The sequence below is a fragment of the Camelus ferus genome, chromosome 27, assembly GCF_009834535.1.
Source record: "Camelus ferus isolate YT-003-E chromosome 27, BCGSAC_Cfer_1.0, whole genome shotgun sequence".
NCBI lineage: Eukaryota > Metazoa > Chordata > Mammalia > Artiodactyla > Camelidae > Camelus > Camelus ferus.
Window position 1 is genome coordinate 22,852,197 of NC_045722.1, and position 22,345 is coordinate 22,874,541.

The window sequence follows — 22,345 nt, forward strand, 5'->3', positions numbered from 1 at the left end:
CCTCCAGTAGCTCCAGAACCTTAAGCAGCCGACAGCGTGCATCCCTCCCGCGGTCCCGCCCCCTGTTTCTTCTCCCCAGCGCTCGCCTCCGCCTCCCGAGCACCCATCCTGAAGGAGCCCTTGGCTGCCACCCGCGCGCACTGAAGTTATCACTCAGTGAGCTGTCTTGTTTCCTCCGTATTGTTCAGTCCCTGTTTTCCTGGTTTCTTGGCGATCATCTGCATCTGTCTTGTTTACAGTTGACTCTCCCACACGTAGAACTGAGCCTGGGTCTTAACTGGCTCTCAGTCAATATTTGTTGGATAAATGGACGGACCTAGCCATTCATCACTACTGGGTCCCTCCAGGCCTGGCCTCATCCAGCATCAATTATCTCAGATCCCACGCCACAAACAAAGGAAATACCTACTTACAGGAGAACTCGCTGAATCTGAAAGTTGTGAGCTATATCACCAATGTCTCTAAAAGAGGCTGCCTGCGGGTATTAATACGAATTAGGTGTTAGTATTAGGCAATGAGTTTTTATTTTAAACTGATAAAATTTTCCTTTTAAATTTAAAGACTTTCCAAGTCATTCAGGTAAGACTGTCATCCTGAAGAAGTCATGATTTATCTCAAATACCTTCGTGCTTTTTTGGTTTGTTGATTAAAGTTACAATGGATCACAAAATTCAGATATCAAGGAATTATAGAGTAAGGATGCAATTAAAGTGTACCCTGCATTATCTGGCTGTGGTTAAAAACAATAAAAATAAATAATAATAAAATAAATACGTAAATAAATAAAATAAATGTCCGTTCTTTTCACCGCTGCTGCTATTCTTGTGTTGTGGGATATTGGAAGGTGTTTGCAGTTCACTTAAACCACCCCTCTGCACAGTGCAGGGTCTCATCAGTGATATTTCTGATTTGGGGGTATGGGGTTTCCTGGTGCCAGGGATGGGGGGGCCCTGGCCAGGCTCTGTCATCAGGCAGAACTCACTGGGGCCAAATCTGATTTTGCACAGTGATTTTACTGTCCTGGATTTTTCTGGAGAGCTCGGAAAATTCCTTCCTGCCCTTTTCACAGTGACGTCCTTTAAGTGGAAAACCACTTCCGCGCCCTGTTGCCTGGGTGGCCTTTTTGTTCTCCCCCATTTAAAGGCTTGTTGCCCAGTTTTCATCTGGTGGTTTCTGGATGTCTTGTCCTCCTGGACGTGGCCCGCGTGCTGAATGGGGCCGTGCCTGGGGCTGAAGGGCAGCAGGTGGCCTGTTTCTGCTGTGATCTGGGCAGCTCCCAACCACGTAGCCAGCTGCCTTCAGTGGAACTGGTGGCCATCCAGAACCCCAGGCTTTCTAACTTTTTCTGTGTCTGCTGCTCATGGCATTTTATGCATTTTGGTATCAAAATGCAGAACATTTGTCACATTGATAAGTTCATCTGTTCGCTTTAAAAGTTAGCATTCCAGATGGTGGCGATGATCTCATTTCGATTTGGTTTCTGGCCCTGGAGGGCGTAGACCTGATGTAGTGACACCCCCCCCCCACCCCTCACCATATTCTGAAAGAAGTCCCCGTCCTTTATCCCGGCCAGGCCAGGGGCTGCGGGCTTGGGGACCCCACCTGCGTCTCTCCAAGGGCAGGGCAGTGGGTGCTGCTCCAGCCAGCGTGCTAACATCTTGCTGAAATAAAGATCCTCATGTACATTCCTCTAATACTCCAGTCTCGTCCATCACCTTGTTAAAAGGGAAAACAAGATGAGTTTGGCTGGCACTTCATTCCTGAGTGCACAGGAGCCTTCTGCTTGGATAACCCCCTCTCGTCTGGCCCTTGGTTGACATCAGGCTTATTGGTGTGCAACTTCCTCAATGTGCTTTTCATCTCCGCTGCTCCCCATTATGTTTTAAAATGAATATGAAAACGAATCCATCGAGGGCACAGAAGAGTTAAAGTCAAACAAAGTGAAGAGGCTGATAACTGAACCCAGCTGTCCCCTCCCCGCCCCGGACGCGCGAACCCTGGCCCCAGGGGTGCCGCTTCCGTGTCTCTTCTTTCTTTGCTTTTATTCCAGTTTTGCGGGGGGAAAATGACAGTATGTTATTATTTCTTTTCTTGTGGTAAAATATCCGTAACATAGCATTTACCGCAGTCACTGTTTTTAAGGGAACAGCTTGGTGGCCTGATGCAGCACGTTCACGCTGTTGTACAGTCGTCCCCTCCACCGTCTCCAGAACCTGCAGAACTGACACCCTGTGCCCACGGAGCATCACACCCCGCCCTCCCCGACCTCCCTGCCCTCTAGTCCCTGGGAGTCACCCGCAGACTCTCCATGTCTATGAATTTGATTGCTCTGGGGACCTTAGACAGAAGTAGAATCAAACAGTATTCGTTCTTGTCGCTGGCTTGTTTCACTCAGAATGCTGTCCCCAGGGTCTATCCATGCTGGAGCGCATGTCACCATCTCCTTACTTTTTTTTAAACTTTTTTTTTTAAATGGAGGTAATGGGGATTGAGCCCAGGGCCTCATGCATGCTAAGCACGCGCTCTACCACTGAACTATATAACTCCCAACCTGCCGCTTCCTTTTTAAAGTGGAAAACTGTCCCATTGTATGTGCAGACCGTACTTTGTTTTTTGAGGAATTTCATCATTTCTTAATTTTAATAATAATTTTAATAACTGATCTTGTCCTGTTCTCAGACTCATAGTGCACCAGGTAATAGGAAGAAACTCACACTTGCCAGTTGGTGGTATCTTGCTATTTTGGTCACTTGTGGTCTGTCTGTCTGTCTATCTGTCTATCTATCTATCTATCTATTTTAAAGTTTTATTGAGATAAGATTGACAGACTACACTGTTGATACATTGTAAGTGTACATCTTAATGATTTTTAGTTAATTACCCAGTTGGGTGACCACAACCCACTTTTGGGACCACACTCCCATCCCCTGTGCAGCTCCCTGCAGCCTGCTGAGGGTCAGTCCCTGCTCCCAGACCTCCTTGCAGCCCTGGGCCTCTGGACCTCCCTGGGTGTTGTCTCAGGGACTAGTCTCCCGTACCCTCCTGGACCTGGGGGTATGTAGTTATGTGGCTTCGTGAGTCAGGTGCGTGCATCAGGGCCCAGCGACACAGCCATGATTTTCTACACATGCCCTCAGCCCAGTGGGCACTCCACAGCCTGCCCTCCAGCCCTCCAGATTCCTGGGAGCTCTGATCCCAGAGCTTCCTGAATTCCACAAGGGGTCAGCCTGTGCCTCCCAGCTCCCGCTACCTGAAGCTGCCCCCTACCAGAAGCTCACCCTCTTCTGTCCATTTTTAGGCTTTAAAAGTGTGTTGGACCTTCATACCCATGGTCACACCTCCCCCTATCTTGTCCCTGTGGGCCTGTGCCTGTGAGGTTTGAGGGCAGAAGAGAGGTAGAGAAGGTCAAGTTATCACTTTTAACCAGGATTTCCTACTCTTCATTATTTAAAAAAAACTGTCAGAAGAATCTGTATATATTTAGGGGGGTAATTAAGACTGTTTGTTTATTTGTTTATTAATTACTAGGTTTTTTTTTAATGGAGGTACTGGGGATTGAACCCAGGACCTCATGCATGCTAAGCATATGCTCTACCACTGAGCTATACCCTCCCCCAGCCTGATACTATATATTTATTAGAATTCTGTATCTGTTTTGTGGTAAAGGGTTCTAATTGGTTTGTATTTCTTTTTCACCACGATAAGCTGCAGCCCCTGTTTGCCCAGGGCGTGCCTGCATTTGGGACACAAGGGGTCACGCCCCAGAGACCAGGGCTGCTTTGCTAACAAGGTCGTGATGGGACTCTTAGTGGTTCTGAGAACTGGCTGGGTATACTAGTTACTTGGCCATCACTTTCCCTCTATCTAACTGCATTATTAAAAATACCAAATGAAAACCAGCATGGTGGCTCCTTAAAGTATTACAGAAGTACCATAATGAGCCTGAAATTCCAATTCAAAGTATACACCCCCCCAAAAAAACTGAAAGCAGGGTCTCAAAGAAATATTTATCTGCACACCCATGTTCATAGCAGCATGATTTATGGTAATAAAAGGTGGTATAGTAACCTGTGTCCATCAGCAGACAGATGGATAGACAAAATGTGGTCTATACAACAGAACAGGATTCAGCCTCTGACACAGATGACAGCCTGGATGAAACTTGAGAACACTATGCTAACTGAAATAAACCAGTCACAAATGGACAAATACTGTATAATTCCATTTCAACGAAGTACCTAGAGTCATCATATTTAGAAACAGAAAGTGGAATAGTGGTGCCAGGGGCTGCGGGGAGGTGGAGGGTGGGACATTGCTGTTGAAGGGGCACAGAGTTTCAGTTTTGCAAGATGAAAACGGTTCTGGAGATTGTAATGTGAACGGACTTCACAACACTGAACCGTAACCTCAAAAATGGTTTTAAGGTGGTAAATTTTATGTTGTATGTACTTGACCACAATTTTAAAAAGTCCCATCAAATGAATAAACAGTCCATTTGGGGTAAAATATTGGAATGCTTTTGGATCATCAAAAATTTTTAGGAGAACCAACTCATGTTTTCTGATTTTTTTTTTTTTTGATGGTCGTATCAGCCTTGGTTTGGAACACAGTCTCAACTATTACATTTGTCTAGCAAATTTTTTATGTGACAGTAGAGTTTAATAAACTTGGCATTTACAAAATGAAAGGAAATAAAGGATAGTGAGGGGGATTTTCTGTGACAATGCATTTATCACAAAGATCACACTGAACAAGGCAGTAAACTTACAAAATAGGATCGTGTCAGAAATGTCCAACATTGATGAAAATTGGTAAAAACACATTTCTTGCAATCAGCCTCGTGTTGTCAGTATAGTTATTGTCTTGAGAAAATACCATTTGTAGAAAATAAGTGCTGTAGAGCGAGGCCCATAAGCTGGTAACTTGACAAGTTTTCCACTAAATGAGAGCTGGAAGGAGATCAGGAAATAACTGAAAAGCTGGATAGCTTTTCTTCTTGTCAATTTAGGGCCCCTAAGAAGGGTGCCTTGTAGGTTTTATTCACCACTGACTGCTTCTTACCTGGGAAAGGGGGGGTGGCGGCTTGGATTTAGCTCCCCTGGTGGTGGTGGTCAGCTCATGCTTGTAGTTTTCCGATGAGTGTTTAGAGTTAGTGAAGGAGAAGCCTAATAACCTTTTGTAATCGCTGAATTGCCCAAATAATTATCTAGGTAGACGTGATAATTTGCGTCGTAACTGACACATGGATTGTTCCCTAGTTTTGAAATTAACCGGGGGTCTGAAGTCATTGTCTTGAGGAAGGAGGTCGCTTTACAACTTCTCTAATGAAGCACGGTCACATACTAATGTAGCCCTGATGGCATTTGTGCCGACTGGGGCACTGACCTGTCCAATCAGGGACTGAATTACGAAGTGTGTTAATGGAAGACACTGCACAGAGGTTGGACTCCCCAGCACAGAGCTTGGGCTGGGGACTCGTTACCTTCCTGGGCCGGGGACCTTGCTGCCAAGTCTCCGTGGAACCCTCCTGGCTTCACTGCCTCCTGGCCTTGCCACTCTGTCCAAGTCACTTAACCTGTCTGAATGCCACTTTCTAAGGGGTTAAGGACGATGAGTCCTGGGTCATCATAATTCTCACATAACCTAATGTTTGACTAAAATTCTGTGCCTATGAAAACTCAAGAACTGATTCTATCTGACAGTAACAGTGAGAAGTACCTTTCAAGGCTGGCATACTGGGCCCAGCCCCCTTCACCCCTAGAGCAGAGTGCCTGGCCTCGGGAAGATGATGGGGACTCCCTATCCTCGCCTTGGGGCTGTCACAGCAAGAATTTTATGGGGCTGGCACCCCACCGGAGCCCGTGCGCTGGGGTTCCTGGCCCTCCCGCTCCATCTTTTTGAGATTACTTTCTGAGCAAATGGCTGGGTCGACCAGAAGGACCAGGGCTGGGGAAACACGGAGCCACTGGTGGAGGCCAGCCAAGTCCAGTCCCACGCACTGGTGGAGATGGGAGTTCCTTGGGAGTTCCGTTGATCGGTGTATCACGGGAAGAGGTAGTGAGTCTCCAGCCCCACACCTGGGAGAGTGAGCGAAGTGGCAGCCACTTGTGGATCCGCAGCTCTGCGTCTGAGCTAGTGCGGGTCTGGATGAGACTCTCTGAGGAAGAGCAAACTGAGAAAGGTGCTGTGGGGGCTCAAAAAAAATGAATACTGCTGCAAGAAAGGAAGGGGGTGTCTTCCTGAAGTATCAGAGGGAAAGCGAACTAGAGTGTGCTCCAGAAAAAGAATTGTGTTAAATGGTTTGTCACCCTCAATAGAGAGTTTGGCCTTTGTACATTGAAGTGTGTTTCTAGCTCTGATGGTTTAAACACTAGGGGATTGGGGGAAGTTGGGTCCCGAGGAGGTGTGACCCTGACTTTGGCTTCCTCCTGGAGGCACCTCCAAGGCCGGGCAGGGGGCTTGGCTGGACTCCAGATTGCTTCCCTTGGGCTCTGACTTTGGGCTTAGGCCTGGGCTTTGGGGCTGAGATCAGACACCCTCTTCCTCCAGGTGTGGGGAAGCCACCCCTACCCACAGGTTAAGGGCAAGGGGTACCCATCTGCTGGCCACCTCTTTGCACGGAGTTCCAGGTGTGTGTGGTCCATGCTGGTGGGAAACAAAGTCAAACTGCAGCCCTGGGATCTGAGGAGCACCTGGGGTGACTCTCAGGTGAGACCTCTGTTGGCGACACCCAGCAGCCTCCTGCTGAGGGGGTGGGGACGAGGGTCTGTGGGGACATGAAGGGAGGAGGAGACCTTGGCCAGAACGGCTTCTGTCCTTGACACAGGAACAGAGCCACAGGAGTACATGGGCACATGCACACTGAAGCACCTGGGGGCAGGTGTCAGGACCAGCAGAGCAGGCGCTGCTCAGAGCTCGCTCTGACCTATTGAGCATCTGCCCCGAGTGTCTGAGTCGCTTCTGGTGCAGTTTTCCCCTAAATCTTCTGGCCGGGGCCGCCATTTTGGATGGTATGGCTGCTTCCCATGGTGAGAGGTCTGCCAGGGATGGGAAGCCAGGGAAGGGTTTGTGCCCTCGCTGAACTCACAGCTGTGAGCAGCTCCTGGAGATCAGGACTTCACTGGTTTTCACGTTTTAATTGCTAAACTTTTAGGATCATAGCTGATATGCAGCACAATTTCAAAATAAGCGAAGAAGTAATTTTCTTAGTGTACCCATGCCTGCTGTCCACTGAGAATTAATGAGAGGCTGGGACATTGTGATTGGATAGGGGCAGAGCTGGGGTCCGCTGGCCTTTTGCATTGCACTGGCTGTAACACTTCCCCGCCTTTGATATCATGCCCCTCTTGCTGCTTCCTGAGAGTTCTGGGGGAAGGCAGGTCTTGGAGCAGTTTGGGAATGCCTGTGTACATTACCAACTGTTTCAGCAGCAGAGGGATTGGTGCTCAACCTAAGACTCTTACCAAGTCATCTAACAAAACATGGCTTGCTCACTTGTTCTGAAGACCTAACACTGAATGATCCTCCACCAAATTGACCCTTACCCCTTCATAAAACTCACTTCTTACTGTATCTGTTTAGACTTTCTGCTCTAACCACATACATCTGCTTCCTGCACACAGGAGTCATGCATTCCTGCTCGCTGCCTTTGCACACACCCTCTCTTTGCTAAATCTTCTGTCTCAAAATCTGAAAACTTTCCTCCAGGAAGTCTTCCATGATTGCCCCCAGGGGTTTCTAAGCTCCCCTCAGCCATTATGTTGTTAGTTTGTGTTTCTGTGGATTTGTAGATATGATCTGCAGAGGTTTTGTGTGTGGGACTGTCCCCCAGTGGCTGTGAGCACCTGGAGAGCAGGTACTGCATTCATCCCTCCAAAGTGCCTAATGCTGCACGCAAAGAGGGCTTGTGGAGTTTGACTGCTGACTGACGGATGGAGAGACTTGGGCTGGGGTTAAGGTTGATTTCAGAGGACAGCAGCCTTGGTGTCATCCCTTTGGTAATGGTGACTGTCCCCACCTCTTCCACCTCCTTGTTCTAGATTCGTATTCCTGTTCTCCATCTTCCTTGACATGTTTCCTGTGACATCTCTGGTCTTCCACACAGTCAGATTAGTGAGAATTTGTCCTGGCATGCCCCAGTGTAACAATAATAATAAGATAATAATAATATTATCTTGGCCCAAATTAAAACGGAGCTCATATGGTATTGGTTTGAGATTTGTTAATTTACAAACAGAAATGATGAATGGAAATGCTGTCCTAAAATACTCTAGATACTCATACGTGAAAACAAGGCACTGCAGTTTTGTGCAGAGGGGAGCACTGGCTATGTGCCAAAACACTGAGTTGGGTCCTAACCTAGTATCATATACCAAAAGAAGTTTCCAGTGGATGAGTTAAGTGTAATAAGTAAAAGCATAAATATACTGCCAAGAAGTACAAGTGACCATCTAATAGATCCAAAGAGAATAGTAATAGCAGTTATAAGAAGAATGGTGGATCTATCAGTTAGCAAGTGCTGCATGACAGATGAGCCCGGAACTGCCCAACAGCCACTCATTCAGCACGTGAGATAGGTTGGAAATGTACGCTGGGTATGGCTTGGTGGTTCCCTTAGCTGGGCTCACTCATGCGCCTGCAGCTGATGGCCTTGTGCATGTAATGCATGATAGTGGCTGGTTCTAAGCTGGGGGACATCAGGGATAAGTGGTCCATGTAAGAGGCTCCCAAAGGAGACAGCTGGGCTCCTTCATAGTGTCACAGCAGAGTTCCCAGAGTAGCGAGAGGGCAAGCCCCAGTGTGCAGGTGCCTTTCAGTTCTCAAAATCACTTTCGTCTCTGCGCTCTTGGTCAAAGCAAGTCACAGTAAAGCCCAGCTTCAGGAGGGGAGAAGGATTCCGTCTTTTCAGGGGAGCAGTGGCAATGCATTAGACTTTTTTTGTAATATACCACAGGCACAATTTTAAGTACTTTCCATGCATTATGTATTAGTTATCTCCTGCTGTATAACAAATCACCCTTAGACTTAGCAGCTTAAAACAACCAGTGCTCATCCATCACTGTTCCTGTGGGTCAGAAATCTTGGCACATCTTGTCTGAGTCCTCTGCTCAACGTCTCACTGGGCTGCAGTGAAGGTATTAGCTGGGGCTATGTCATCTCAAGGTGCCACTAGGGAGGATTGGATTCCAAGCTCACTCTGAGGCTGCGGGCAGTCCCCTGGTCCTCTCTGGGCTGCACCTGAGTGGGCTACATTTGAACACCAGGAGGTGGGTCATTGAGGACCAGCTCTGAGATTGTCTGCCACATCCTGACCTCATGTAGTAAATGTACTCTCCTCAACTTCCTTTTCCAATCACGGAAATGGAGGTGAAGAGAGGGTCGCCCAGATAGCAAGAGGAGGGGCTAGAGTTGAATTGTAGGCTGAAGGACCACAACACTCTACTTCAGTGGAGGACATGATAAAGGGAAGGACTGATACAGCTGACCACAAATCCATTAGCATCCTTGTGTGTCAAACACCATCACCAGAATTGGCAAGGCAGGAGGTAACACTGTCTACCTGCCAATACATCCTTATTATACTAAAAGCAGTCATAAATCAATAGGAAAACATTACTATCAGATAGAAAAAGTCTGCAACAGATTCTCATTGGCAAGTCGCTGAAGAAATAAAGGCAAGTAATCAGAAAGTGCTGAACCTTACAAGTGATCAGAGAAATGCAAATGAAAACAATGATCTTCTTCCTCAATATCTTCTTTCAAATATTTATTCTCACTGTGGACAAGCATATTGGAGGATAAATACTCTCATACCCACTGGAGGAAATGTCGATGGGTGTAATCTCGTGGAAAACAGATGTTTAAACCCTTTGACTCAGTCATCCTATTTTGAAGAGTTTATATTAAAGTCAGAGATACCAATAAAGTATATGTGTGAAGATACTCACTGTGGCTTTATTTATCTTAGTTAGAAATTGGAAGCCACCTGAATCCCTAGCAATAGCAAAATGGTTATATTAGCCATTTCTAAATTATATGGCCATTAGAAGCATATTTTCAAAGAATATTCACTGGTCTGGGGAAATCGTCATGTTATGTTAAATGAACATAGCAAGATTGCTGCCACAGTAGAATTCCAATTTTGCAATGTATGTGTGCAGTAAAAAAAAAAAAAAAAAAAAGGTAGATGGAAACAGTCAAAATATGAACAGTGGTTATCTCCAGGTGGTGATGGGAATTATTTCCTTTGTTCTTTTCTGTATTTCCTCCTTGTCCTTCCTGGAAGATGTATTACTATCAAAACTGGACACAAAGGCACCCTGGAGCACCAGCTGAGGCCTCAGAGCCCTGGGCCAGCAGGTGTTTACCCTCTACCTTGCCCAGGACAGAACTGTCCAGTCCCCTACCTGGGTGCCCACTTCACAGAGGCAGAGCCCAAGGACCCCTGTGAAGATTCTGCTCAGCAGTACCAAGTATTCCCTGTGTTTTAAAGTAAGGGCCCAAAGCCGGTGATTGACATTTAAGTGAGGTCGATGTGTGTTTTCAGTCCCTCCAGAGACAACCCAGGGGACTAAATAGACTTGGACTGCAGCACCCCCCGCCACAGTCATGAAATTGTCCTCTCGAGATGACAGCACTGTGACTCCGCCTTTGGGGGAAGTTGTTACGTTTTCTGTCTCTGTGCCGGCCTGTCTGGTGACAGCTGGTCTGTCTTCTCAGGGACACCCCCCCCCCCCCGATGTGGCACTGATCTGTCCTGTAAAAGCCAGGACATCTCCGCTCCATCCTTGTGTTGTAGCCAAAGGCGGCAAGTGGTCAGCGCCTCCCTGACTGCTAGGAGGCGGGAAGCGGGGAGGCGCTTTCCTGTGGCTCCTTAGTTGGGCCTCTGTCTCGAGGTCAGTGACCTCTCGGCCCCTCTGGGCTGTTGCACTTGCTACTGCTCACTTTTCAGGCATCTCCCGCGGCTCCTCCAGCCTGACCCGGCCTCTGGCTTTGGCTGCTTCTTACCCTTCCCTCTCCCTGCCGCCCCACCTTTGGCCGCTTCCACTTCCGGCTGCCGCCACTTCCGGTGACTCCCCACTTCCGGTGGCCCCCACTACTGGTGGCTCCCACTTCCGGTGGCTCTCACTTCTTGCGGTGTCCACCCCCCGCTGCCCCACTTCCTGTGACCCTCATTCCTATGAACCTCCTACTTCCCGCCCCCACAGCTCCACTGGGACGTGACTGCCCCTTCCTCTCCACCTGCCCCCTGTGTTTTTGGGGTTTGCATTTGGGTGTTGAGGCACCACTTAAACATATTCCGTTAAGTTAGAGGAGTAGTTGTGCACTTTATAGATGTGAGAGCGCCCGGTAATAACAGGGTTTCACACAGTAAGACGGGTGGAGAAGGAGAGCATGCTTTCCGGACGTCCCTGAAGGCTGGACGGAGGGACCCCTTCCATGAGAAGCAGCAGGATTTCTTTCCTTTCTACCTCAAATCTGCTTTCTGAAGTCGGAGCAGGTAGGACCGTCGGGATGGGGTAGTATGAGGGTCCCTGATATATCAGATGCTTCTTAGAAAAATGAAATAGAGCATGAAGGTGGCCTGTGTCTCAGGGTCAACTGTATGTTAGCCAAAGCTGTGTCACAGTGTGGCAGGAGGGCCTCTCCCTGGTATTTACAAGTTTCTGGCAGGGAAGTGTCTTGGGTTACCTTTTCTGGTTACTTCTTGCTCAAAACCCCTATTCCCTGGGAAGTCCCAGCATCCACTCCCCACATTGCCTGTGTGGAGGTGGGAGCTGAGGTTGTGGGTACGTGCTGCTGAAAAACAAACAGCCTGGATAAACCGTGAGCCACTATGCACGCGTGCTTTGGTGTAAATGAAATGTGTGTTAAATATTTCCAGTTTGGAGTTACTTGAGAGTTGTCTTTATAGGAAAGGCCAAACAAGATGAAGGTGGAAAATATGCATTTTAAAGGCGCCAAGGTGACCATATGAAAACCAGGCATTGCATATTCTAGAGCTTATCTTTTTTTTTTTTTCCAGGAAACACTTAAAAACTTTGAAACAAAGACTAAGCTCTGTCATTGTCTTTGGAGCATTGCCTCCGAGCCAGCAGGACCCCTGGGGGGAGCAGGCCTTGTGAGGGGCTGGGATGGGTGGGATGGAAGCCCCTTGAGGGAACTCTGCAGGGTCCAGGTGGGGAGGGGCTCTGCTGGCCTGCAGTCTGGGTCTCTCAGATGGTGAGGACCTTCCTGTGGTGGGGCAGGGGGAACTGCCTGGCTGTTCCTGAACCATCCTTTCTCCCCAGTCACGCCCCAGATCATCTACAGCAGCCCTGGTCCCTTTCCTTCCTCCTTGGTTGGACATTCCCAACTTTTAACCAGCCCCTCATTGGCTTCCATGACCCTCAGTCTGTGCTAGTGTTGAATGCCTGAGTGATCTCTGTGCTGGGTTTGCAGGATGTTCAGGAGAACATCCTTATGGAAAGAGGTAGAAGGGGACAGGGGGGACGTGAGAAATCCTGTGTCCCTGATGGGTGAGGGCAGAGACCTTGGGGACATGGAGGTTCACTGCCACCACCATATCATCAGCATTTCAGTCCTGTACCTGGGGACCTCAGTGCTCTTTCCAGGCCCATGGGAATCAGGACAGGGTCACTGGGTGCTCAGTAGGAACTTCTGGGGGCAACAGGCATTTGGGCAAGTGCTAACAGTTTGTCTTATTCAGGGCTGTTAACACTCCTTTATGCAAATAATTTCACCGTAATTGGAAGTATACTTAAAAGATGTGGAAGAATTCTCTTCCACATCTATAATACTTTACAAAATGTTTGGCTCCTTAAAACCATAAAGTGATAACAAAATATTTGAGGATGGTAAAAAATAATAGGTAAAAGCCTTGAGTCTGAAGTCAGCACACTGTTTGGGTCATGAGTTTGAAGTACAACTGTTGGTTGAAGGCTGTTTTCTTCTTTAACAGTAAAGTGTCCGTCATCTTTCATCTTCTCTGCTTTGTGGTCCTTGAGTGGGACTGACTCAGCGGTAATTTATGCTGCTGAGCATCTGTCCTACAGAAAGAGTAGAGGGTAATTGCTCACGTGAGCACATCCTGAACCTAGAGGACGGTAGGTCTTAGTGTTGGAATCTCACCTGCCCATCTCTATCCTCCCCCTCCTCTCACGCTCAGTCAGGGATGTTACCTTCCATCTTCTGAGGCTGTTCCACACACACCACCCACCCCAGCCTCCCCAGCTGGGCACCCCTGGTGCCTCTGCTCACATGCGTCACTGCATGGAGGCTGCCTGACCTGCTGCCTCTCTAACCCTGGTTCAGATGTTACATGTGACTTAAGACGTGTGTAAACACTGCTTTCCCTCATTCGACCTGTCTCTTCCTTGCTCATCTTCAGGCAGACCTTCTAGTTGGGGTAGGTCAGTTTCCTAGGTTAAGGGAAAAGCCTGGTTCGGCAGATACGCTTTTACTGTCCGATACTCATTCCCATCTGGCCATTCTCACCTGGCCCATCCTTCAGTGATCACAGCATCCTCTCTCATCTCTTTTGAGCAGTTTCCTCAATGAACAGTGTTCGTTTTTAAAAGGGAGAATGTCCTCCAGATTTCCAGCAGGGCTTGTTTGATCTAGTAGTCTTTAGTTTTTTAGTTTTTTTTGAGGGGTGGTGGTTCAGGTAATTAGGCTTATTTAGTTAATTTTTTTAACGGAGGTACTGGGATTGAACCCAGGGCCTCATGCACGGTGAGCACACACTCCTACCACTTTAGCTATATCCTCCCCTCAACTGATCTAGTGATCTTTAGAATCAGAGACCAGGTGCACGCGTTCCGGTGGTGCTGCAGGGGGTCTGCTGCCTGTCGGGCTCTGCAAGGCCACGTTCTTCTTTAGTGACCAGCAGGGAGGATGCAGCCTGCAGAGGACTGTAGGGACCGTCAGGGGATGGCAGGGAGGCTATCAAGAGGCCCGTGGTCTTGGAGTTAAGTGTCCCGAAACCATCTCTGGAAAACCCAGATTGCACTTGTGTATTTTATGTTTTCAAAGTTGTTTTCAGATTCCTTTTTCCAAAACTAATTTCAAACAAGGGGAGCTACCTGGAGACAGGATGGAGAACCCAAGAGTAACTCTGACCCACCTGGCTGAACCTCTCATCCGCAGCGTTACTGAGGCAGTGCAGCGCTGACCACGTGAAAGAGTTGGCAAAGGCTTACCAGGGGACTGTTTCACTACTGAGTTGAGAAAACAAAGTTCTGCATTCTTTTGGTTGTTGATACGAATGTTGACATTTGTTGATGGTTTCTCCGCCTACCTGTGAGCATCGTGCATACAGTTATGTTGGTCAGTGTCAACGCTCAACGCCAGGACACTAGAAGAAAGAGTCGCTCCTCACATTTAGGATCTGTCCAGAGTGGATTCTGTGACCTGGGCTGACTTTTGTCCCCCAGGCAGGCAGAGCTGTCCTGCGCAGTGCCCAGGTACCCATCCTGAAGTCCCTGAAGGAGGTGAAGTCTGTACTGGGAGGACACCTACACTAGGGCTGAATGGCTGACAGGTGCCAGCCACAGGGACTCTTGGATGTCCACCATGTATCTTCATTTCAAGTCCACAGACCTCAGTGTTCACACTGGATGCTGTTCCCTCCCTGTGTGCTGTCTTACGGAGCGCTTGTGTCTGAACAGAAAGATTATCACCTGCAGGTCAATGTTTTTAAGAAGCACACCTGGTAGCTTTAATGAGAAAGGAAAGGGTCTTGTGATCACTTCAGCAGCACAGGTACCAAAATTGGAATGACACTGAGACTATTTTTAGCATGGCTCCTGTACAAAGATGATACGAAAATTCGTGAAGCATTCCACATTTCTGTACGCCTGCAGCAAATGTGATCTTGTAGGTCAGTTTTAACTAAATAAAAGAAAGAAAAGGAGAGGATCTTGTTATTATATTTATGAAACTGAAAAGTTAAATAACTCGAAGTTGAATAAGCCTCACTTTTTAAAGAGATTAAAAAAATGTTCAAGAACCTGGATCCTTTTTGAACAGGATGGAAAGCAGTAGTTCAGACAGACAATTGAGGGTGAGATCAAGTGGTCTTAGCCTGGCAAAGGTGGTGTTAGCAGGTGTCTACACAGAATCTCCCTCACTGTGTGTTTAGTGAGGCGAATACAGTTCTACTGGGTAGTGGAGGTAGTTAAAGGGGCTTTAATCCCTTCAGACCACAGAATGGTTTCTTTTCTCTTTGGAAATGATTCGATGTGCTTCCAAGGTTGGATTATTTCTCTGATTTATTGGCTCATGGTCCCAACCATGAGACATCACCTCACACTTGTCAGAATGGCTATGGTCAAAAAGACAAGCAATAACAAGTGTTGGTGAGGATGTGGGGGAAGGGAGCCCTCCTGCTCTGCTGGTGGGAATCTAAACTGATGCAACCACTATGGAAAACAGTATGGAGGTGCCTTAAAAAACTAAAAATAAACTTACCATATGATCCAGCAATCCCACTCCTGGGCATATATCTAGAGAAAACTCTAATTCAAAAAGATACATGACTGTTTACAATAGCCAAGACACTGGAAACAACGTTAAGTGCCCATCAACAAATGAATGGCATAAAGAAGGTGTGGATTATATATGTAATGGACTATCACTCAGCCATAAAAAAGAATGAAGTTTTGCCACTTGCAACAACATGCATGGACCTGAGGGGTATAATGCTTAGTCAGACAGAAAAAGAAATGCTGTATGTTTTCACTTATATGTGGAATCTAAAAAAATGAAACAAAAGAATGAATAAAAAGATAATTAAAAATTATTCGATTTGTTTTTCCAATTACAAAAAGTTTATGCTTATTGTAAAAATTTCTGTTTGGCAAAATAATAGCCCCCCCACCCCAGATGTCCATGTCTTAATCTTGGGAACCTTTTAGGTTACGTGGCAAAGGGGATATGGATGGAGTTAAGGTTGCTAACCAGCTGACCTTGAGAAGAGATTGTCTGGGATTATCTGGGGGAGCCCAGGGTCCTTATGGGTGGAAGAAGGAGGCAGAACAGGAGAGTTAGAAGGAGATACGGCTATGGAAGAATGGTCAGAGGGATACCATGCTGCTGGCTTTGCAGAGGGAGGAAGGGGCTGGGAGCCAAGGACTGTGGGCAGCCTCGAGAAGCTGGGAAAGGCACGGAGGTGGTCATCCCCACAGCCTCCACAAAGCCACGCAGCCTGCTGACACCGTGATTAGTCCTGACATCCTTGTTCCCAAGGCAGAGCTTCTTCCCTGGATTTCTAGTGTTTGGAGATGCTGGGGGTGGGCATCCTGGAGACACTGGCACAGGAAGACAGTCCTGGGTAAGGAAGAGCTGGTCAGAACCTCAGTTTCACTCTGTGCACAGGGGCCCTCAGAGGTGTCTGCAGGACGCTCAGGACAGTGGCTGCTGGGGACCCCTTCGTGTTGGCTTGTGCATGTGGCTCAGGGAAGCTGGTGAGTAGCTGCCCCTGAGGGACAACTCTGGGGAGGGGGCAGCTGTAAAGACCAGAGCCTGGAACCTCTGCCCCGCCTTAGGGACCTGTTACTCAGGACCCAGAAGTGCATTGGGACCTCACAGTTGCCAGGACATGGATCTGCACTCTGCTTCTAAGTGGATGAGAGCGTGCGGTGTGTCCCCTCTCAGATCCTGCCCGAGGTGTGAAAGGGCTGGGTGGAGAGGGGCTTGGTCACCACCCATGGCTTCTGTCTGGGGAGGACCCAGCCTGCTGCCCTGACAGTGCCGTCCTGACAGTGCCGTCCTGTAAGTGGGCACTCCGTGGACTCTGGTGTGTGTTTTACTGAAAATTGGGACACGCTGCAGACAGGAACTGCTGACAGTGGCCAGAACTCCCTGTCTGTGATATTACAGATGAAATGTGATTTCTATGAGAAGAAACATTCTTATCAGGGCTGGGATCCCTTTTAAAACACCTTAGAGCTTCTGATCATTTCTAGCCGAGAAGCAAGGGGCTCTTTCTTACAGGTGGTAGAGCACAGCCTTCCAGGTCAGTGGGGGGCTTGTGGGGGCAGAACCTAGATGCCACATGGAGCTCAGGGTGTCTAGTTTGGACGGTCATCTCCCTACAACAGCATTTGTAGTGTTTATCTGACTTCTGTAAGACAGCACCTCTTGAAGATTCACCTGGAGACCTGGACATGCTCTGGTCCAAAAGCTTTCTGCCCCTTTCTTGATAGTGGATCCACGCTGGGGTGATCAGCATGTGCAGACTCTCCCATCAGGACCCTAATAGGGAGTCTTTTCCTCCCAAGAATGCTTCCAGGATGCACACTAGTCCTAGCTTCTGTTATCACCAGTTGTTAAGGTTGAGATTAAAAGAGAAAATCCTTATTTTGATGACCTTGTGTGTCAGTGTTATTACTTCCTCAGAGTTGACAGCTGTTTGTGGGTCTAATGTATTTCTGTGGACCACAAACTCGTCTTTCCGCAATCTGTAAGACCACCAAGGTGCTGTGTACTGAGTTCTTTGTGCCCCACCAGCAATGCCATAGGTGTCCTGACCCTCTTCTCTCTTTCCTGCAGCACCTGTGACCTTAGAACATACCATATACTTTACTATGTTGTTTTGTATATGTGTGTTTTTATTGAAGTTAGTTAGTTTACAATGTTGTGTCAATTTCTGGTGTACAGCATAATGCTTCAGTCATACATGAACATACATTTGTTTTCATATTCTTTTTCACCATAAGTTAATAAGATATTGAATATAGTTCCCTGTGCTATACAGTGGGAACTTGTTGTTTATTTTATATATGTTAGTTAGTATCTGCAAATCTTGAACTCCCAATTTATCCCTTTCCACTCCCTTCCCCTGGTAAGTATAAGTTTGTTTTCTCTATCTGTGAGTCTGTTTCTGTTTTATAAATAAGTTCATTTGTCCTTCTTTTTTTTTAGATTGCACATATAAGTGATATCGTATGGTATTTTTCTTTCTTCTTCTGGCTTACTTCACTTTGAATGACAATCTCCAGGTCCATCCATGCTGCTGCCAGTGGCATCATTTTATTCTTTTTTATGGCTGAGTAATATTCCATTGTATAAGTATACCACAACTTCTTTATCCAGTCATCTGTTGATGGACATTTAAGTTGTTTCCATGTCTTGGCTATTGTAAATAGTGCTGCTATGAGCTTTGAGGTGCATGTATCTTTTTGAGTTAGAGTTCCCTCTGGATATATGCCCATGAGTAGGATTGCTGGATCATAGGTTAAGTCTGTTTTTAGTCTTTTGAGGAATCTCCATACTGTTTTCCATAACAGCTGCACCAAACTGCATTCCCACCAGCAGTGTAGGAGGGTTCTCTTTTCTCCACACTCTCTCCAGAATTTGTCATTTGTGGACTTTTGAATGATAGCCATTCTGACTGGTGTGAGGTAATACCTCATTGTAGTTTTGATAAATTGGAAGAGAAGAGGTAGAATTGTCATTACATACAGATGACATGATACTATATATAGAAAACCCTAAAGGCCACTCCACTAGCCTAGTTCTGGAAGGAGACAGCATGAACTTGCACCACAGTGCCCCCCGGGGACCCATCGGGTGGTGGGAAATAGAGTGTTATTCCCATAAACCACTGAGATTTGGTGTCATTCATAACTGAGTCAAATAAACAACTGTGAGACAGAGGTTTTTGAAACAAGGAACATGGATGATGGAGAGAGAATGGTGCTGGTATTGGCTTGAGAGGCTCCTGGGGTATCCGGACACCAAGATGCCCAGTGAGCACGTGGATGTGAGTGTCTGGAGCTCAGCAGGGAGGCTGGGCTGGAGTGAAAGACTCGGAGCCATTGCCATAGAAACGGCAGTGAGCCTAGAGAGGGTGTGAGCTCACCTGCTCATCTGGGAAGATGACAAGAGACAGGACCCTATCTTCCCAAACTGAAGCTCTGTGCACATCAAACACCAGCTCCTGTCTCTCTTCCCCCAGCCAGTGGCAGCCACCATTCTACTTTCTGTATCTTTGACTTGGTCTGTTCTGGGGACCTCATATAAGGAGAATCATTCAATATTTGTCCTCTTGTGTCCTGCTAATCTCATTGAGCATAATGTCCCCAAGGTTCATCCATGTTGCAGCAGGTGTCATTGTTTCCTTCCTTTTGAAGGCAGAATACTGTTCTGTTGCATAGAGAGAGCACATTTTGTTTCTCTATTCATCTGTCGATGGAACACTTGGTTTGTTTCAACCCTTTGCTATTGTGAATGATGCTGCAATGGACATGGGTGTCAATGCCCTTGGGTGTCTACCTAGAATTGGAGTTGCTGGGTTGTATGGTAATCCTATGCTTAATTATTTGAGGAACCAGGGGAAGGTTTGTTCTTAAGATGGGGAGACAGTATGTTGGCCTATGGGTGGGAGGACTCAATGGAGAGACTGAAGGGATGTGGGAAAGGGTGACCCACGGGGCAGGCCGTGGGTTGATTTCATTGATAGGAAGTTCAAAACAGGCAAAGTTCATCCTTGGTAATAGAAACTCTAGTAATGATGGTGGAGGACAGGGGTGTAGGATTCAGGAAGAGGGAGAGAGGCCAGGAGAGCTCCTTGTCATCCAGGGCTGGTCGGCCCCATTGAGAGAGGCCTGGTGACTTGGTTCAGTTGGGGAACAGGGGATGTGAGAAATGGCAGCTGAGCTCAAATTGGAAACTAGGTATTTCATCAGTTGTCACAGCTTCGCAGTTTTCTTCAAAAGTGTTGGAAACTTTGGAGCGATCTTTTTCTACGTATTAAGGTTGGAAGTGAGTGGTGGTTGTAATTATATACATGCAACGTTAACTCAAGGTCACTTCAGAAACTTTTGTGATTAAGGCATAATATTCTGCTGTTGATAGAATTAAAAATGTTTTATCTGTGCAAAATGGCATGCGTGTTAGCTGGCACTAGGTGTTAAAAAAAAAAAAGAAAATTATGTCACTGCTGTAATATTTAACTCAATGGGAGAAGATTTGTTCAGGAATTAGTTTATAAGAACTGTAGTGTTTTGTGATTTCATTGATAGGTAGTTCAAAAAACAGGCAAAGCTCATCAGTGGTGGTTGAAGTCCTGGTGATGGTGGTTGCCTGTGAGGAGGGATTGTCTGGAAAAGGTACAAACAAACTTTCTGGGGTAGTGGAAATGTCCCACATCTTGACTGGGATGTTAGTTACATGGATGTATATATTTGTCAAAACTTACAGCATTGTATACTTACGGTCTGTGAATTTCACTGTGTGTACACTTTACCACAGCTGAAAAAAATTGTGGCATAAAATAATCCCATAGCATTAATGATACTTTCTCAGGGATGTAGACACACCAACAGAAATGAGAATAATGGCATTTAAGGGATGTTACAGCCACCAAACCTGAACTGCATGCAAGGTAAAAATTCCCTTTAAATCTACTGACTTCAAGGTCAGTAGTACGTGGCACAAAAACAGGACCATGGAAATTAATTTCTGAGGCGAGGTGGAGTGTTTTATGTGTGTGCACGTGTATGTACACACATATGTACATATATGTGTCTCAACCTGCATGCAGTCATCTCACATGAAATAATAAAAAGCACACTCATACAGCATTTATATGGTGTCATGGCTGAATTGTATCCCCCTAAAATTCATAAGCTGATGTCATAACACCCCTTACATTCAAAATATGACATTATTTGAAAATGGGGTCTTTAAAGAGACAATTCAAGGTAAAACAAGATCCTTAGAATGGGCCTGAATCTAATCTGACTGACATTTTTAGAAGAAGTGATTAGGACACACTGTACACAGCGGGGAGACCATGTGAGGATGCAGAGAGGACGGACGGCCGTCTGCACACCCTGCCGCCACCTTAATCTGGGACTCCCAGCCCCCAGGACTGGGAGACGGTCCGTTTCTGTTGTGTGAGTCCCCAGCCTGTGCTCCTCTGCTTGGGGCCCTCGCAGAGGAACCCACGTGGCTTTCAGCATCCGTGTCTCTTCTGACCCCATTCGTAATGTCCCACGGGGAAGACAGGGCAGAAGGTAACTGAGTTTGTGCAGGAGCAAACACGAGCTCAGGGCTTCAGGTGGAAGGTGGCGGAGCTGACTTTCATTATTTGACACCAACTCTCGTTGACCCTCCTGTGGGGCGGGGTGATTACTTCCGGTCAACATCTTGCTTTTGTAGTATCCAGAAATTTGGAAGGATATATGCACTGAGGTTCTCGTTGCTCAAGACAGACCTCAGTGCCAGATCAACATTCATGAATTTTATTTCTGTTTTTGATTCTTAGCAACAGTTGGCCTCAAGTCTTGTGACCCTTGGGTTTTGAAGTGTCAGAGCAGTGGTGTGTGAAGTCTGGGGGAGTTGTACCCTCCTTCTGGGCACTGACTTGCCCAAGGACAGCCATCCAGGGCAGAGCCACACAGCACACACACCTTAGAGTTTTCCATATGTAAGTGATTAAATATATTTATTCTGATCTAAAAGCACCATGGTGGCATACTAAATACCAAAGAACATAAAATGGAAAGTCCAGGTTTCTGACCTTGTTACTACAGCCCCAGCTCTGCCTCCTAGTTCTCAGGATCAGTTTTTGGTTCCCTTGGCTTGTTGCCTGCATGAATATAAATCCCACGCTCACACTGCCCTTTTTGATATATTGCTTTTTTAAAATAAAGTGGACTTCAAACATGCAAAAAGGAACCAATCCTAATCCTTTTATTCATACGCACTCTTTCACCATCCCGTGCATGGCCCATCTTATTAAATTCATTTTCATTTTTAGAAACATAAGAGGTACTTATAAAACCCACCACTGTGACCAAAAAAAAATTTTTTTTTAGTAGGGGAGGTAATTAGGTTTATTTATTTATATAATGGAGGGACTGGGGATTGAACCCAGGACCTCATGCGTGCTAAGCACACGTTCTGCCACTGAGCTCAACCCTCCCTGTTTTTACCTTTTTAAAAAGAGGACCCCTCTGGGTTTCACCTTCTGGGACTAACTTTTTCCCACTTAATAGCATTTTGTTAGAGTTCCTTCCTGTTGCGTGAAGTGCCGTGGTTACTTATCTTGACTGTACTTTGAAGGTATCACATCATTTCTACACCTGCTCTCCATGGACGGACATTTGAGTTGCTGGCAGGTTGTTGCAATCGAGACCAGGGCTGTTAAGAACATTCTCTTACTGGTTTCCTGGTACATGATGAGTTCGAGAGGTTTTCTTGGGTTGTAGACCCGAGAGTCAGATCCAGGCATGAGGTGCACTGATGTTCAGTGCTCACAGGTGACTCTCAACCCTTTCCCAGAGCAGTCACTTCTGTCTGTCCTTCCCACCCTCCCCACACCCATCCTCGTGTG

The 22,345-nt window shown here is 46.8% G+C and overlaps 1 protein-coding gene and 1 non-coding gene across 10 annotated transcripts in view; both read left to right on the forward strand.

Annotated features, from left to right (window-relative positions):
- Positions 1–22,345, forward strand: part of FAM189A1 (family with sequence similarity 189 member A1) — a 274,527-nt gene that overhangs the window by 49,046 nt on the left and 203,136 nt on the right. The gene's annotated exons all lie outside the window — the stretch shown is intronic.
- LOC116660325 lies at positions 14,743–14,852 on the forward strand. Its single transcript, XR_004315779.1, has one exon. It is a non-coding gene; the product is annotated as a U6 spliceosomal RNA (small nuclear RNA).